General features: G+C 32.0%; 1 pseudogene; it reads left to right on the top strand.

Annotated features, from left to right (window-relative positions):
* The first annotated feature begins 6,179 nt into the window (after positions 1 to 6,179).
* LOC131651475 (uncharacterized) lies at positions 6,180 to 9,797 on the top strand (annotated as a pseudogene).
* Positions 9,798 to 12,969: the final 3,172 nt, after the last annotated feature.

The following is a 12,969-nucleotide window of genomic DNA, read 5'->3' as shown; positions in this document are numbered from 1 at the left end:
GAAATTTGGTATTTTTATTCAGCCATTCCTACAAAACTTTAATACTGTGATTGGGACATGGGTTGAAGTGAATGCTAGGTAATCTGAATTTATTTGAAACATGGGTCCTCTGTTATTCATTATGAAAGACCATGGAGAAGTAATTCTGAAGATTGGAATTAGGATTACTATATTTAAGAAGGGTAAATCTTTTTATTATATGGAGGAGATTTTAAGAAATATAATTACTTTTAATATAAATTTGTTTGTACATCATACGACCAAGTGTAAAAATTATTAAACAACACTAGTGATAATGTTAGACAAATTGAGTATGCGAATATCATTGACAGTCTTAGATATGCCACTTATTGTTGTATTAGACACGACATTGTATATATCGTAGGATTGTTGTGCATGTTTATTACTCGACTGAATAATGAGCATTGACAAGTTATTGAGAGAGCCATGTGATACCTTAAAAAGACCATAAATCTTGATTTATATTATCAAAGATTTTTGGTTGTACTTGAAGGATACAATGATGCATATTAGAACACCTTATCAGATGATTCTAAAGCAATTAGTGATTATATACTCAGTATAGCTGGAGAAGTTGTAACTTAGAAGTAAAAAAAAAAACTATATTGGCTCAGTCTACATTAACGTTTGAAATGATAGCATTGGGGACTGCAAGTAAAGAAGCAAATTTGTTAAGATGTTTGTTAGCTAAAATTCCCTTGCGATAAAAATCTGAGAAAAATCTATGTTAGCAATGTTGATCCACTGCAACGATACCGCAATTATTGCAAAAATTAAAAATTGTTATTAAAATTGTAAGAGATATCAAATAAGAAGTAATCACTATGTATGATTGGAGTACCAAGCTACATGAACACTTTTGATTAACTCACATCTGTAATTGTGGAATTTAGGCTAGTTCTTATGAAATTTTGAGGGAGAGTTTCTAGAAACTTCACTAAATTGGGATAGACCGTGAAAGACTATGATTACTCTTGTTAAGTTGGAATCTGACCTGCTATGCAAAGGTTCAAGTCGTATTGATAAGTGCCAAAATGTACTTATTTCGTGTATGTAAATAGTGGCACTTATCGATACTTTTGTTAATACTGTTTGAAGAATTCCCCGTTTTGTGTATAAATACGTATACTTTGTGAATAGTTGTATTTTCATATACTTTTATACCATTTGATAGTTTTTCCTGTGTTTTGTAGGTATTTATGCATATTGGAGCTTTGAGGAATAAAGTGTCAAAGGCACGGCTTCGATTTCGCAATTTTGGTGCAAGCCTGCTTAGCCACCGTCAAGCGGACTTCCATAGGCTCAAAATAAGGATGACCAAAATCATCATTTTGGTTTCCGTTCATTCATTATTGGATAGAGCATTGAATAATCTTTCCAACGCTTCGAACCGGACGCAATTCGGAGTTACGGTTCTCAACTTATGGCGAAAACAAGATTTCACTTTTGCTGTCATTCGCTAAGCGGAGCAGAGCTCGCTAAGCGACCATGACAGATAGCAGCTCGGTAAATAGGGGTAAAAATTACATTTTTAGGTTATGCTTTTGGGGTATTTGTTCCCAACTCTATCAACCTTCATTTTTTGGATAGATTAGCTTAGAAAACAACTTTGGAGGTTGCATTTGGATGATTGAGGTGGATTGAGCGTCGAACGGAGCTGACAAACCGGGAGATTTTCGGTTCATTTCTCTTCTTCTTTGTGTATTTCTCTTTGGTTGGGTTTTGTATATGATTTTACTTTGAACTCATGTATATTTGTTGATCATGGCGTTATATAAAACTTGCTTTACAAATCTATGTTAATTGTTGTCTTAGATTTTTGCTCTGTGTTCGGGATTTGGGTTGCTTTAGAGATAAACTTCTTGAATCCTTATCTAGGATGATTATCTTTTAGTTTGTGAACTCTAGAGATATACTTAGAGCTAACAATCATTGTGGGTATTCGTTCTTAATGCTTTCGTGTTTGAGCGTGCGCGAGAGATTGCCGGCGTGAGAATATGGATGTTCTCGCAACTTTGCATTAGAGATAACTTTGGTTGTGAGTTAATCTCGTAGGTGCTCCAGAGATGGACGCTTATGTGAGAGATACGTGATGACATAGATGAGTATCGTAGGTTGAGTATAACTGATCGATAAGTTTAAGTTTGTGATAAGTAGATCATATGCAAAGCTCGATAAGTTTTATCTTTCTGAAGAATGAATTCTTTTCTGTTCATATATTTTACTGTTCCGTTCTTATACTTTTTTCATTCAAACCCGAACTCGAAACCATAGAAATTGTTGAATGGCATTCTCACCATCTCTGTGGATGATAATTCCCGGATCAATATTTCCAAATCATTTTTGTTGCTTGCCCTATACTGCATTCAACACGTATACAAATTTATTTATGCATAATTTTAGAAACGTTTAACGTCACTTCTCAAAACATTTTTTTTGTTTAAATTTAAGTGAGAGATTGTTAAAAATTAAGATTTTTTCTTTACCCACCTCCCTATGGGGGTCACCCCAGCGAAAACCCCATTTTACCCCGCTTCGGAAATGCATTTCCGAAATTTTTTTTTTCTAAATTTTTCCAGACTTCGGAAGTGCATTTCCGAAAAAATCCCAAAAATTGGGATTTTGACTAATTCGGAGATGCATCTCCGAACCAACAAAAAAAATCTAAAAAAATCCCAAAAATTAATTTTAGGATATTAATTAATTCAATTATCATAAATTTGATATAATTTATGAGTAATGAATAATAATAATTATATATTTTGATATAATTTATGAATTATGAATAATAATTATTATATATTTCTATTTTGATTCATATTTTAAAATTTAAAATTATTTTAATTAAAAAAATTAAAATAATTTCACTTATAAAATGAGTTATAATTTTTTATTTATATATTTATATATTTATAATAATTATTATATATTTATATATTTACAAAAATAATTAAAAAAAATGAGTGTTTTAATTTATAAATTTATATATTTATATAATAATTATAATAATTATTATATATTTATAAAAATTATTATATATTTATATAATAATTATTATATATTCATTATAAATATATTTATACATTTATATAATAATTATAAAAATTAAAACAATGAGTGTTTTAATTTATAATATAATATAATATATATATATATATATATATATATATATATATATATATATTATATTTATATTTATATTATATTTAATTTGAAATAATTCAAAATTTACTTATGAAATTAAGATGTTTTTGATTTATATAAGTTAGTAAAATAATTTTTAACTTTAAAATTGTTTAGGAAATTTTATATCTATTAATTGTACTGATTTACCTTGATTTTATACCTATTAATTGTATTGATTCATCTTGATTTTAATTTTTTAATAATTATTGAATTCTTTCGCAAGTGTATATCCGAAGATACCCCCTCCCAAAAAAAAGGTGTTTTCGGAAATGCATTTTCGAAAACCCAAAAAAGGGTGTTTTCGGAAATGCATCTCCGAAAACACTTTTTTTCGTATTTTCGGAAGTGCATTTCCGAAATAAGATAAATTTTGAAAAAAAAATAAGCGTTTCGGAAATGCATTTTCGAAGTGAGGATATTTTAGGTTTTTCACCGGAGGTGGCCAAGAAAAGAGGGAGGTGGGTAAAGGAGTAGTTGGCTTGAAATTGATAGGAAGTAAACATGAGTATAAGTTAGTGTATTAAAGTGTGAATTTGAAAAAGTTATTTAAATTCTCACATTGGAGGAATAATACATTTTAGAGGTGTTTTTATAGGTGGTCTCTGGGAGTAAGCCTCAAGGAGTACACAATTTTATAAAAGAGGAAGAACACATCATCATAAACCACCACACACGCGTCTGCGGCCGCCATCTATCTGACTGGATGAACTCGGTCTGGTTCAGACTTATGTTTTGCAATATTTTTGAGTAATTAATTTTAATTTTTATTTAATGTGTTGTTTTCATCTGTTGCATTAACCTTTGACCAAGCCTTCAAAATTATTAATTGCGCATATTTTTTCTTTTTGATCAAGCCTCCAACAGTAACTTTCCGAGACCGTAGTAAACTACAATAACTTGTTTAGCTCTATCTACATGGTTCAAATCTCATTAATTAAAAGCAAAAAGCATAACATTCAAATACCACCAGAATCGCCATGTGATGTGAGGTTCCTTTTCTTATCTAACAATTAATAGTTATTTCTCCAACGTGAAATTGCAGTTGAAAGTAAGAACAAAATGTAATCCAAAATTTATGTTGGCCTGGCTTCATGACAAACAGGAAAAGCTTGTCCCAATTCTTCATAAACGGGTCCAACACTCTCCGTTATTGTCTCCAAAGTGTTGTGGTCGTGTCTTGATTAAAAGTATTCGTGACAATGCTCTTAATTATTCCAGAATTTGGATTGAAGCAGTTCACGAGCACAAATACATACAAATCATAGCACTATTTCTATGTGCCCAATAATGATGAGATTTAGATATTTCATGGAGATCAATCCATATCAATTATTAGATTTAGTTGTGCCAAGTTCAATGTTATAATGTTGATCTCAGTGTCCTGCCATTTAGTCTTCAATGCAAGACTCTTTGAACTTAGAGAATGTCAATTTTCCATATGACATGTAGCTAGTATTAGTAACTATAATTTGATAATCATGTGCCTTCTAATTAAATATATACCTTGCTTGTTGCAGCCGTAAAAATCATGTCTTCAAACCTTTGGACAATCTTTCGAAATTCATCTCATCCCTCTTGACCAGAAACATTAGGAAACATGTCCATTCTACAAAAAGTAAAAACAATGGTTTAATTATTAAATAATACCTCATACACTCCTAATTAAATGCACAAATTTGAACCAAATACATTATTTCACTACTAAAAATAAGACATTTGGTTAAAGAATTTTACATCAGGTTTTAAGATATATGATGTGAAAAATAGTTATCAAAATATTTTACATCAGACATTTATTTTCAATGATGTAAAAAATATTTGATTTTGGAAAAAATATAACACGGTGGCAATTTCGTAAATAATAAAATTTTAATATAAAAGATTTCCCATCAGACCTAAATTTACACTGATGTAAAAAGTTTTGAGTTCTCGAAGTTCATCACACAAATGTTTGATGCTCTGTCTTATCATGCTCATATTGCTTTTGTTCTTGTGTTTCTATTTGTATTTGCTTATGCAAGCAAGGTCCTTAATTTCCAGAAGAGGTAGTAAGTAATAGAAAAATAAAAACAGAAAGAACCAATACAAATGAAGAACAAAGGAAAGAGAAATAATTTAACTTCAAGGTTTCCGTATCATAAATAGCTAGAATAAACATAGAATTCTGAATTCCTAAAATATGTTTTCTGTCAATCATCGCCTTTGCAGGATCTCAGCAAACCTTACCTTTTATACGGCTAAATCTACAATTTCAGTTCACTTCGCTTGATGCGGAAGCATGACTCAAGGATAAGAAAGCAAGAGATTTTACGGCTTAGAGAAGATTGAAAGGAAGCTCAAGGTTGAAATGTAGGCTTGTACATTAAAGTATTTGCCGCCGTTAAGTATTTTTCTTAACAGCTTTTGAAAATTGTTTAACTTTGGTAGGTGTTTCAATCATTGGTGAAAATGTTTTCTACTTTCGTAGGTGAGAGACCTTTCTTATTGTGAGACCTAGAATAATTCATTTTGGAGGAAATTAATATTTTTTGTTTTCTATATGTTTTCCAATTAATGTTAGTGAAACATAATTTAATTGATTGATTAGAATTTTATGTGTTTATTATTATCACTGACAGAAACTAAACTACAGAATGACTTTAAGAAAGTCTTAGGCAACTCTACATTACTTGGATAAGGAAGGATTTGATGAAGGTATGCTTCATTTGTTGCTATATAATAACTATTAGAATGTGCTTCCTATTAATGAGTATTTTCGGTGAAGGTATGCAATTTATATTACTTGTGAGATTCACATTAATGGAATGTGTTATACTACATCTGGTGCTTATTTGCATATGGAACTGGTGCTGGCAGTGTCATTTGTGCCTTTATATAGATTTTTTATTTTGCTGCTATTTTTTATGAGGATTATTGCATTTGGATTCAGATAAGATCTATGTGTTATGTAGAGGTGTGTAAGGAAAACTGACATGAAAATCAACAACTTCCTTATTTGTGTACAGGAAGAGCTAGCAGCCGAGAAGAAGTGCAGCACTTTGATCAACTGCAGCAGCCGCCGAAGCGGACAGAGGGAGGACAGGAACAAGATGTTGCCTCAGTATTTTGAGGTTAATGAAAATTTCTTTGACTATGATAGGAATAATCTATCTTAGTAATTTGTTGATACATTTTTCTAGATTCTGTTGGAACAGGGCAAGACGTGGAGTATATGGAACAAACTGTCCAATTCCACCAGGAAAGAACTTCACTTATGTTCTTCAAGTAAAAGATCAGATTGGTAGCTACTTATATTTTGGAAAAAATATAACACGGTGGCAATTTGGTAAATAATAAAATTTTAATATAAAAGATTTCCCATCAGACCTAAATTTACACTGATGTAAAAAGTCTATTGATGAAAAAGTAAAACACGGTGGCTTTTTGGTAAATAGATGAAATTTTGTTATATCTGCTTTTTACATTGGGCCTTTTACTCCACCGATGTGAAATCCTTCTCCACTGAACAAAACCCTAAATTCTAAATCATAATTTCATTCTTCTTCTGCTTCGCCGCCGAAACCTCTTCACCTTTTCACGCAGATGCATCATCACTCGAACCCCCTCTGCATCAATGCTCCCTCTGTCTAATTCTTCTCTCAAATGCATTCAACCTTTTCCAAAAACCAAATCTTTCTGCTTCCAGGATTCATTCATCCATCTCCTATGAATGTTGTTGTTGTGTTGTGCATATCGTGTTGAAAGTTTGTTGATGATGTCGTGATGCTGCTGCATGTATTGTTACGTTGAAACTCGATTGCATCGTCGAAGGATCTGCAGATGTGATCGAAGACGAGTGTAGTTGGAGATTATGATTGCGAGATGTATATGACAGCGTTGATGATGGGGATCGGTTGAAGTTGCAAGGTTCAGTTGTTGTAGCTGATAAGAAATGTGATACTAGGAAAAGATGAAGGCGCAGACAACTCTGGCAACAACGATGAATATGATAGGGTTTCCACAGGAATAGGGTGAGTTAAATTGGATTTATGTGTATTACACGTGAATGTGTTTCACGTACATTCAGTTCAAGTTGTAGTCAATAACCTATTTAATTTGACTTTCACGATATCCAAGCAAGTGTGCCAGGCCACATCCGGTACGCCCGGGAATGTTTGTATTGAATATATGTTGGAACTGACTCTGGTATCACTGCACAACATCTGGAATCGGTAAATTCTTTATCACTTCATCAAATCCGCGATTAATCCTGCGTGCACGCACATTAGACCTTTCTATCATAAATATATTTTTCTATTCTGCATAGGCTTTAAAATTTTCATGTTTTCTCTGTATTTTTCTCCGCATAGACCTGTTTGGAGGATGGCTTGTAGATTTTCTATCTCAACGGTTACCTAACTCTGGATGAATAATTTTGGCACAAATAAGCGCGGGTTCGACATTCCTTTAACTGCGATTTTGTTGTTGTTATTGCCCAATGATCCATCCACACCCTTTGTTCAGGGTGTTATTATGGTCATCATGGGAATAATCACATTCTGGTGTGAACTAGCAACAAATGATATGAATATATTTCGCTGAGCGAACAAACTGTCATAAAGTTATGGCTGGGAATTAAATGTGAATATGTTTTCATGCAGCGCAAGTCATTGTTGGAAGATATCAAAGAGACAGTATTATCACATCTAACTAAAAAATGCCACCCCAGGTAAGGAACTTCTTTGAGTCATTTCTTGAACACTTTTCTGATATGTTCCGAGTTGTATACCAATGTACACTTCTCCCGTCATCTTTTATGTTCGAGTAATTGGTCTTCTATGTAGAACTCCTTAAAAGGAAAGCAAATATGAATTGTTACGCCGAGTAGCAGCTGGTGGCGATTCAAAGGGCGAGAATGACTTGAAGATTCATATCCCAGGGGCAAATCTAATTGAAATAGCTAACCAAGCTGATGATTTATTGGAGGTATTTATAGAAACTTCAAGTATTATATGAGTTACTAGGTTCTTCAGTCAACTATTTAATCTTTAAATTGTCTTATACTAATATGTCTTGTACTAATGTATTGATGATGTGACATTTCCATATTATATTTAGTTTCACATAAAACTGTTGGCATTGCAGGTGAATTTCTTAACCAAATTGGTGGCTCTAAAACCTGGGAATGTTTTTCTTGAGATGATAAGAAATGTGATGCTAGAAAAATATGAAGGTGCAGACAACTCTGGCAACAATGATGAAGATGATAGGGTTTCAATAAGAATAGCTGGAAGGGTGAGTTAAATTGGATGGATGTGTATTATTTAACACGTGAATGTGTTTTGCGTGCATTCAGTTCAAGTTGTAGTCAACAAGATATTTAATTTGTTTTTCATTATACCCAGGCAAGTGTGCCAGGACGGAGGCCACATTCGGTATGTCTGGGCATGTTTCTCGAAACAGTCTTTAAGGTAATGCTATGTCATTTTTTTATGTTGAATGATTGTCTTTGAAGCAATGTAGCTGAGAATTTCATGGAATGGTTAAATATTTGGTTCAGTTAAAAATTTCACTCCACTGAGAATCCAAACTGTTATAATTTGATAACTTTTTCCTAAGATCATTTCTTTAGTATGATTATTACTTAGATTTGAATCATCTTCTTTTGCCCGTGTTTGCACTTTTAGTTGATATTCTATTTTTGTCATGTCAGGTCTTTGAATATATGCTGGAACTGACTCTGGTATCCCTGCTCAACATCTGGAATGGGTAAATTCTTTATCACTTCATCAAATCCGCAGTTAATCGTGTGCTGCGTGCCTGCACATTAGCCCATTGGAAAGACATGTGCCATCCTTTCTATCATTAATATATATTTCTATTCTGCATAGGCTTTAAAATTTTCATGTTTTCTCTGTATTTTTCATTTGAAATTTCATAACTGATCTTTAATTAACCCGTTAAAGGTCTGTTTGAAGGATGGCTTGGAGATTTTATATCTCAACGGTTACCTAACACTGGAAGAATAATTTTTGGCTCAAATAAGCGCGGGTTCGACCATTCCTTTAGCTGCGATTTTGTTGTTGTTATTGCCTAAATGATCCATCCACACCCTTTGTTCATGGTTTCGTTTTGGTCATCATGGGAATAATCACATTCTGGTGTGCACCAGCAACAAATGATCCAATATTTGCTGAAATACTACCTGAGAAATTGTGAACGACGATATATGATTTCGATCGATCTTTTGAGTGTATATTGGCGTCTTTTGCTCCACCTATTGTTGGAGTTTTGGCTCAACGTGCTTATGGTTATAAACCAGTGCCGAAAGGTTCATCGGATTCTGTTGAAGTTGAAACTGATAGAGAAAATGCTGCATCACTTGGTAAGGCACTTTATAGTACAATTGCAATTCTATTCCAATATGTGTTATCATTTATTCATTTCTGTATTTGACATACCCAGGGGATAGGGAACGGTCAAGAATGGTTGCATTGGTTGAATCAGAAATGGATCAACTAGAAATGGAAAATGAAACTGGAGAGGACTATTGTGAAACACATAATTTGGGTGATAATGATGAGACAGTTTTGCTGTCTATAGTACATTAGTTTTTATTGTTTTATACTATGTGTAATGCAAAGTGAACAATTTATAACACTAAAAACTATGAAATACTTGCTCGTATTCTAATTGTAAAAGAATGTTTACTTGTATCAACCAAAAGAATTTCAACATTTTAAACTGTATATAACATTTAAATTATTTTTTATGTTCATTTGAGTGTTTATAGTGGCTTAGATGTACTCCGTTATAAAAGTATGAAAAATTAGCTACCAAAAAATATTTTCTAAAAAATAGTCTAAATTTTTAAAAAAAGATAGCAAACATATTACATTGGACGCAATTGTAACCGATGTAAAAACATATAATTTACATTAGACCAATAAAACAACCGATGTTAAAACCCATATTTTACCTCGGACAATTTAGAAAACCGATGTTAAATATTGTAGTTATTTTTATTAAAATAGAAGTAACACCTTATTTCACATCATATATAACAGTCAACCGATGTGGTAGGTGTATCTTTTACATCGGGCTACAGACCGATGTAAAATGTCTTTGATTTACTACATCACCTGACTTTACATCGGACCCAGACCCGATGTAAAATGTGTTTTTCGCCTGATGTAAAAAATCTTTTCTGCACTAGTGTTTGATCCATCTTAGTTTATTAAATAATACTAACAGATGAGATAGTCTCCTCCTTAGGATTACAGAAGTTTTCCCCTAAAAATGGCAGAATGGATGGCACACATAGATTACAGGAACTATAAATGTTCTTGGTAACTAACATCTTAGATAGTCTCATCCTTAAGATTACCGTAGTTTCCGCGAAACAATAGTTTTCCAGAAAACCCGCAAAACAGAATGCAGGAAACCTCATGCTCTTATTCAAAACTAATGGCAGCATTCTCTAATAAAACACACCAAATGCTTACAAATCTATCAGATCAATCAACAATTTATATTTAATTTCTCTTGTGATGTGCATCAACGGTAAAAACTCATATCAAGTCAGTGATACGGAATTTACATAAAGCTTACATTTTGTTGACAATTCTTTCTCGCGTTCCAGGCGGCAATTTACCTCTCCAATCACCTTCATTTGATCTCCCATTGGCAAAGTCAGATGCAAAAACAAATAATAATAACAATAATATCTCAAGGCAATAGGTCTAAGTATAGTCCCAATAGCTAATGCTAAAAGTCATAACACAATTCAGAGTCTGATACTCTCAGAATATCGATCACAGGCAAAGCTCTTAAATGCTAACCTGGATCAAGAGGTTTATTGATAGCGCCCACTTGATTCGATGTCATATTGTTGGCCATAGTGCAATGGGATTCACTCTCTAGTGTAAGCATATCAAAAGATGATATTATATTGGTGGCCATAGTTTCCTGGGATTCAATCTCCATACTAAGGATCTTCCAAGATATTGTCCTTAGATAATCATACTGAAATAAGAGAATGTCATGTTACCTTAAGGTATGTGTGTATAATTTGATAATCATGTGGCCTCTAATTAGAGATATACCAGGCTTGTTGCGGTAATAAAAATTCTCTCTTCAAACATTTGGACAATCCATTGAACTTCATGAAATCCCTCTTGAGCAGAAACGGGAAAAAGCTCTTTTAAATGGTCGAATCTACAAAAATGAAAAACAATGGTTTAATAATTAAATATTACTCCCTACGCTCCAAATTAGTAAGGCAGTAGTAAAAGTAAAACTAAAGGTTACATTTTGTTGACAATTCTTTGGCGTCCAATTGACCTCTCCAATCACCTTGATTCGGTTTCTCATTATCGGTATCCAATGAATCCGTTGAATCCATTGAATTTAAACTAGCTGAAACCACACAACTATAACAAAAAGGAGTTTTCTTGTTAAGTTATACTCTGAAATCAGAGTATAAAGGATAATATAGACAATGTGAGTTACAGACATGTCATAAAATCCTCGCTCAAAAATTGATTGAGGGTTCCATTGATTGTACATAGCGTTAGTCAATTATAGGGTTTATCAACTATTTCTTCCAACGTATTTGAATTTCAATCAAAGCGAAAGAAACGAAAATGCATTGAGAGAGAGTATAACCGAACCCGACGATGGTAAATGGTGAAGATGAGTATTCCGGTGGTGGAGCAGGTTGTGTGGCTGAAAGGGAGATTTCTCTTTACTTTATAAAGTGAATCAGTCAAATTAAGAAAACAGTTCATGCAAAATTCCAATATAACCGATAAATAACTACTATAACCAAAATAACGTAACCCAAAATAACTTATTTGATTTGGATGTGTTTGTTTAATACAATTTGATTTATTAAAGAATTCTCTTAACCCAACTATCTAATGACAAACTAGTCAGAGACCCGTGTTGTCGCACGGGTGCATTATTTGTGGTGTAGTATTTTTGAATGATATGAAATAATGTGAAATATAAAAGTTTGACTAAATTATATATATATAAAATGAAAATAAACCATTATAAAAAAGTTTTATTAATAAGATTTTCATAGGCAATTTCATAATGCTTTGCAATTCCAACACTGAGGATTTTTAGGACGGGTAATTTAATTATGATATTGTGTAAATAACTAAAAAAAATATATGTAGTAATTTAGAATCTTCGAATAATAATCCTGAAATAAAAAAATAACAACAAAATATTTGTTAATGTGATAACACATAAATGAGTTTTAATGTCATACCACTTAGATAGTATCAAATACAAATGTAAAATTTTAGATATAAATGCAAAAATTAAAATGATTTACTTTTTTAAAAAAATGAACCGATTTAATTATATTAACTAATCATACACAAAGAAGAAGAAAATATAATTATGAGATGGAGAAAAAATTAATATTTAAAAATAAAGATTTTGTCTCTTGAATTAAAATAATGATTGATTAAATTAAAATAAATGTTGTCTTGTTAGTGGCCCGTGAGATAAAAAGGTGAAGGGTTATTTTGTCAGTTACCAAAATGTTCATTTTGTAGTCTAAATTTGAGGCAAGGGAAGTTTATGGAGTTTGATCAATCTCTTAGTATATGTTTAAAAAAATTGATCTATGAAACGGAAAGAGAATAATTTTTTTTAATATTTGAAAAAATAAATAAAATATGTATTATGTTGATAGTGACCCGTAAACTATAGCCTAATATTATGTAAATTTATTTAATATTGTATAAAATATATTTAAAAACATGT

This window comes from Vicia villosa, linkage group LG2 (assembly GCF_029867415.1).
Source record: "Vicia villosa cultivar HV-30 ecotype Madison, WI linkage group LG2, Vvil1.0, whole genome shotgun sequence".
NCBI classification, from domain to species: domain Eukaryota; kingdom Viridiplantae; phylum Streptophyta; class Magnoliopsida; order Fabales; family Fabaceae; genus Vicia; species Vicia villosa.
The sequence above is the reverse complement of the archived record's forward strand: the minus strand, read 5'-3'. Positions and strand labels throughout refer to the sequence as shown.